A 6,003-nucleotide genomic window follows, 5' to 3' on the forward strand; every position below is an offset into this window, starting at 1 on the left:
GAGTTCATGGGCCTAGAGGAATTCTAGATAGATTAGGGTTATGCTTATTGGGTGTTTTAATTTGTCTTCTTATAAGTAGTATACAATATCTCCGTCATAAATTCTTTAATGAAAGAAATCCCTACTTGCCAGTGCCTTAAAACTATAAATCTTTGAAGTAAACAAACCTCCCGGGATCTGGAAATACAAAATATCACTTCTTTCCTTTACAAATTATACTACGGAATAAAAGAAAAATCAATTGTATTTTGCTATTTTTCTAAAATCTACGTACACTCAGTTATGATTAAGGGAATTATTATATATTAATTGAAATCACGAGTAATTAGTGGAAAGGCCAGGTTCCAAGAAGCTACTTCAAGTAAAGATGCCTGGAAATTCCTTTGTGGCCAAAGTGCTCCAAACACTAAAGTTGGAGAAGCATGATTTTGTGGAAAATTCATAACTTTAGTTCCTATACTTATCAAGATAGCATTTATTTTACTGCAAGATATATTATATAAGGTAATTTTAATTTTCACTTTAGGAAAAAGTTATCAAAAAAATAAAAATTGATGTCAAATTGTCTAACGGGACATATCCATCAAATGGACCAAAAGTCGATCGGTTCCGGTCCATTTGTCATTTTGTAATTTTGTTAGTGTTTGATTGTGCTCGGATCCGAAAATGCTTGATATCATCTTGATGAATGAAATATATTCAAATCTTGGAGGGAGAGAAATTAAAAAAAAATAAAAAATGGATGCATATTAAATTTAACAATGAATGCATTAATTTTATAGGAAAATACTTTTTATATTGAGTGAAAATTTAAAATGCTTATATCGATGTACTAAGTATATATGAAAAATACACACTTTTATAAACATAAGCATTAATTTATACCTAAAATGACTAAATTACCCTTAATATCCCAATCACTATTGTATTTGAGAGAGAACACCTGACACGTCCCAAAAAAGAGAACAATTTAAAAATTATCAATCAATTATTGTGAGAACAAAGAATTATTTTCAGTCCGAAGATTTACGTACGGTAGATGCATTATCATGATGAACGAATGCATCACTTGGAAACAAATCTCATAAGGAGCCAAAATTTCATTTTTCTAATGTATTAATTTTAACAACGAAATTAATGTTCTTACATTTTTCATAAAATATATAGTTCACATAATACCCAATCCCAATATATATAATAAGTCGAATATATCATGAAACTCGAACTTTCAACTCGATAAAACCTTATTTCATTTGTTTGATAAATCTTGTTAACGAAACGAGTCAAATTTGAATTCGATACTACTTATCTCGTTATCTTGTTATAAAAATATTAATTCACTATAACTTACATTTTGATATTTAATTAATTAGTAATAAACATATTAAATTCCAAAATAACTTTATCAATATAAGATTTGTAATTAGATTTATTCATGAACTACACAATTTTATTTTTTTCCCCATTGGAATATGTTATAGTGGAAACTTAATTATTGAGTACAGTACCCCGTTCTCTCCCGTGTTCCTTGGTTTGCAGGTTCTTGTGCCCCTCCGTTCTAGTCTGCTCTGGCTCTCCCGAGCTGATACTGGTCTGCTCTGGATCTGTCGAGCTGGTGCTGGTATGCTATCTGGCTCTGGGGAACTGATAATGGTTGCTCTGGTGTTTGCTGCTCTGGCGAGGTCTGCTCTGACATTGTCTGCTTTGTCTTTTGTCTGCTCTGGTGTCGTCTGCTCTGCCTCTGCAGCTCTAGTGTTTGTCTGCTCTGGCTCTTTTGCTCTGCAGCATGCTGGTCTGCTCTGGTTCTGCCGTGCTGATGCTGGTATGCTCTGGCTTTGGGGAACTGGTGTTGGCTGCTATGGTGTTTGCTGCCCTGGCGTGGTCTGCTCTAGCGTTGCCTGCTCTGTCTGCGTCTGCTCTGGCTCTGCAGCTCTGGTGTTGTTTGCTCTGGCACTTTTGCTCTAGTGAAGTTTGCTCTGGCTCTGCTGCTCTGCTCTGTGCAGCCTTGGTCGGAGGGGTGGCTTGCTCTTCCTTGTGTTGTTTTGGTTGTTGCTTTCCTTTGCGTTGTTTGCTCCCTTTTTGCAAGGGTTTAGTTGTTTTTTTTTTCCGTTTTTTTTGGCTTTCTTTTTTTTAGGCTCATCTCCTTGTTTGCGCCTGTGCTTTCAAGGTTTTTTCAAACATCTTTTTTCAATAAAGTTTTCATTTCAGCAGAGTACAGTACCCCGTTTAGTGCATCTATTTACTCAATTAAGTCGTCGCAATCACGAAATTTAAAATAATTAAGTAGATGAATTAGGTTCTTGGTTATGATCCTCCAACACTAGCTAGGTTAAAAAATAAAATTAAATGGTCAATTGTGAAGATATTGTCCAGCAAGAATATGCAATTACTTTTTGGCTAAACTATCCTTTTGTTTTGTTTAAGATATAAAAGTTTTGTTACTCTCGTAAATATAGAATTGTTGAGTAGAATATTCAAACAATGTAAACAACAATCTATAGAAAAGCAGTAAGCAACGAAAATGTAAAGCACGCACAATGGATATAATTTATACTGCAATATTAATTAATTGCAGTTGTATGTTCACTATAAAAATCCTTTTACAATAAAGATACATGAACCATTCAATTAGAATCCCTCTAATTGATTAATGGAAGTTGAAAATGAAAGAAATCTCTTATAATCCTATCAACTAAAATGCTAGCAACAACTAGACTTGAATGAAGCTATACTAGCACACCAAACAACCTAACACTAGTCCTAACAATTGAGTCTCCTACTTACGAATTGCTAAGCACACGAGTCTTCCACTCAAGGTGTGTTTGTACTAGATGTCGTGGTTGATGTTCGCACAATAGCTTCAGTGTTCATACACTTGTATATCTTGTAGTCTCTAGAACTGGTACAGAATGCATGGAACCTTGCCCCTATTTATAGATGTAGATCTAGGCTTGTAGGGCATTAAAACTTGATGATAATCTAGAGTTTTGAACATGACACATGTGTAACAGCATTCCCTAAAAATGTGGAGAACAAAGTCTGCACATCCGTTCACCTTGTTACACCAACGGTCTTCACTTCTCTTCCAAGCACTTTCACTTCACTCCTTGTACTCCTCCATAATTGATGTTATGTCCTTTATTTGATTTTCGACAATTGTACAATTGTCGAAAATTAAATTCACTTTGAATAAAATAATAAATCGAAAAAGTAAGTGATATTATATTAATTCTCTTATTTGATAATTAATGAAGAAGATAAAATAAAAAGAGTATTAATTCATAAAATGAATTAATTCGATTAATAGAGTTAAAATAACTCTAACAATCTCCCCTTTTTATGTTTTCTTCATCAAAACCATGAAGAGAATTAAATATAACAAACAAAACAAGACACAACACTCCCCCCTTAAGAATACCCCCCCCCTCCCCTCAAATAGAGATATCAAAAATAAGAAAGAAAGTCACAAACTCTCCCCCTTAATCTAATATCAAATAAACGAAGTGTTTCCCTTTCCTCACATATAAAAATCTACTCTCCCTGAATCACAAATATGAAGCAACAAAATACCATGCAATCATATTATATAAACCACAAGAAAAAGAAAAATAAAAAGCGTCTTGCGCGCCAACCACTATTACAGGGACATGCTCCATAGATTGTTCGAGCATTCCCACAAACAGTCATCTTAACAAAAACCCCTTAAAAACACCAATTGGAGTTCAGAATTTATACACAACCACATTCGTGTATAACATTCTTCCTCCCACCATCTTCTTCTTCCTTTAGGCCTCAGCTACCTCAGCTTCAGGTTCCTCCTCCTCTTGATCCTCTTGATCACCTTCTTCCTCTTCGACAGTACCACCGGTGCTTGCTCACTCTCCCTCTTTTTATGAAGAAAGTAAAAAGTTTACAATCTCCACCTTCTCCTTGGCTTTGACAAGCTGAGATTCGAAGAATCTCACTTGAGCTTCTGCATCTTTAAGAATCTGCAGGAGAAAGTTAGTAGGGGTAGGAGTTGTCGGTCCAGATGTTAAATCAAAGGGGAAATTTAGCCTAATCCCCAAATCAAAGGGGAATTTTAGCATAATATTCAATCCATCACAACATCCAAATAGCCTAATCCCCAAATCAAAGGGGAATTTTATCCTACCATGTTCACAAACAGCATACTTAAATCAAAGAAATACATATATGAAAGAGAGAGTAATGAGTGACAAATCCTATTAATGGCTTTTCTTCAATCTTCTCTCCTCTTCAATGCCTTCTTCAAATGGTAGGTGTGAGTATTAATGGAGGTTAGAGTTTAGTATGGAGGTTGGGGAAGATGAAATTGGGTGTGTTGAATGTTGGGGAAGATGATAGATATGAAGAATGGGGGGGAAAATGAGTTTTAGGGCTCAAATTCGCGATTGGGGCCCACTTGGGGAGAGCCCCGCCTTTTTCCCGCGGTCACAGCCCGTGACCACGGCTAGGGAACGTGGGAAAATGGCAGGGAACCCGCGGCTGCTGGTGGTGACCGCGGGCTATTGGGCTCTTTGCGCAGTCTGCTCGTTTTGCTCCGTTCTCCCTCGTCCGGACTCGGATTTAGTCTCCGTTTGCGCTCATGGATTTCTCTCGAGACGTACTTCAATCTCACGTCTTCAAAATCCTCCATTTAGTCCTTGATTTTTCCTGAAAACACTCCAAAAACTATACCAAGCATCAAATCTCAACAAATCATAACATTAAGGTACAAACAAGCACTCACAAGCAAAACATGAAGGAAAATGACAACAATTCATACGAAAATGAGGTACGAAAACCATGTTTGTCACATGCTCAAATCAATTGGCATATATTCCACAAGAAAGTTTGTAGATCAAGTAGCTTAATCTCTAGTGAAAGTCGAGTGGTTAGTTGTGGGAAGCCAATTAGTGATCTTATGAAGTACATTGTGGAGAGCAGAGAACGATGAGATACATAATTCACAATCCGGCCAAGCTGCAACTTTACCACCAATTAACTGGTGGACAATTTCATCATAATCATCCGCAACTTCATCCTCTTCTATACCCTCTATACCCAACACCTCATTAATTATTTTCGGCGTTAGTGTATACACCCTTCCACGAACAAAAGTTTTATAATTAATGCATTCATTTTAAAAAATATTTTGAAAAATGTGATGAAATAAAAAAGATGTAAAGAAGGTTGTGATTTTACCGACAATAAATCCATTTAAATATCATAAAAATTGTTGTTTCCTATAAGACAAGGCAAGACTTTTCCAAAATGAGATCAAAATCGATTAAGTAGCTAGACGGCGTGCAACCCACAATTCACTATTTAATTAGATGCGATCAAATTGTGTTAATAAACAAAAATGCTCACTTCCTTAAGTTTTTTTGTAAAAATGCCCAAAATTATCATACAAAGCATTCTATGCCCTAATTATGTGAAGTACCTATTTTACCCTTTGATTTTGATGAGTTTGCTTGGTTTTTTGTGATAGTCTTACACATTTGACCGATTTGATAGCCACCAGTCATAAAAGTCAACGATTTAACACCTATCAGTCAAGAGTACATATGACCGGTGGGTGGCTAGATCATGTGTCCGCCCGACCGGACACATGATTTTACCGGGAGGACACATGATTTTATCGATCGGACACATGATTTGCCACCCAGATCATGTGTCCGACCGACAAAATCATGTGTCCGCCCGGTGAAATTATGTGTCCGCCCGGGCGGACACATGATCTAGTCACCCATCGTTCATATGTATTCTTGACTGATAACTGTCTAATCGTTGACTTTTATGACTGCTATCTGTCAAATCGGTCAAATGTGTAAGACTTTCACAGAAAACCAAGCAAACTTATCAAATCAAAGGGTATTTAAATAATAGGGAATAAAATGCTTATGTTTATAAAAGAGAGCATTTTTACTATAGAACTTAAGGAATATGGCATTTTAAATTTTCACTCCATTAAATTTGTGATAAAGTAAGCATTTTTTC

Source organism: Salvia miltiorrhiza, unplaced genomic scaffold (assembly GCF_028751815.1).
Source record: "Salvia miltiorrhiza cultivar Shanhuang (shh) unplaced genomic scaffold, IMPLAD_Smil_shh fragScaff_scaffold_173, whole genome shotgun sequence".
Lineage (NCBI taxonomy): Eukaryota > Viridiplantae > Streptophyta > Magnoliopsida > Lamiales > Lamiaceae > Salvia > Salvia miltiorrhiza.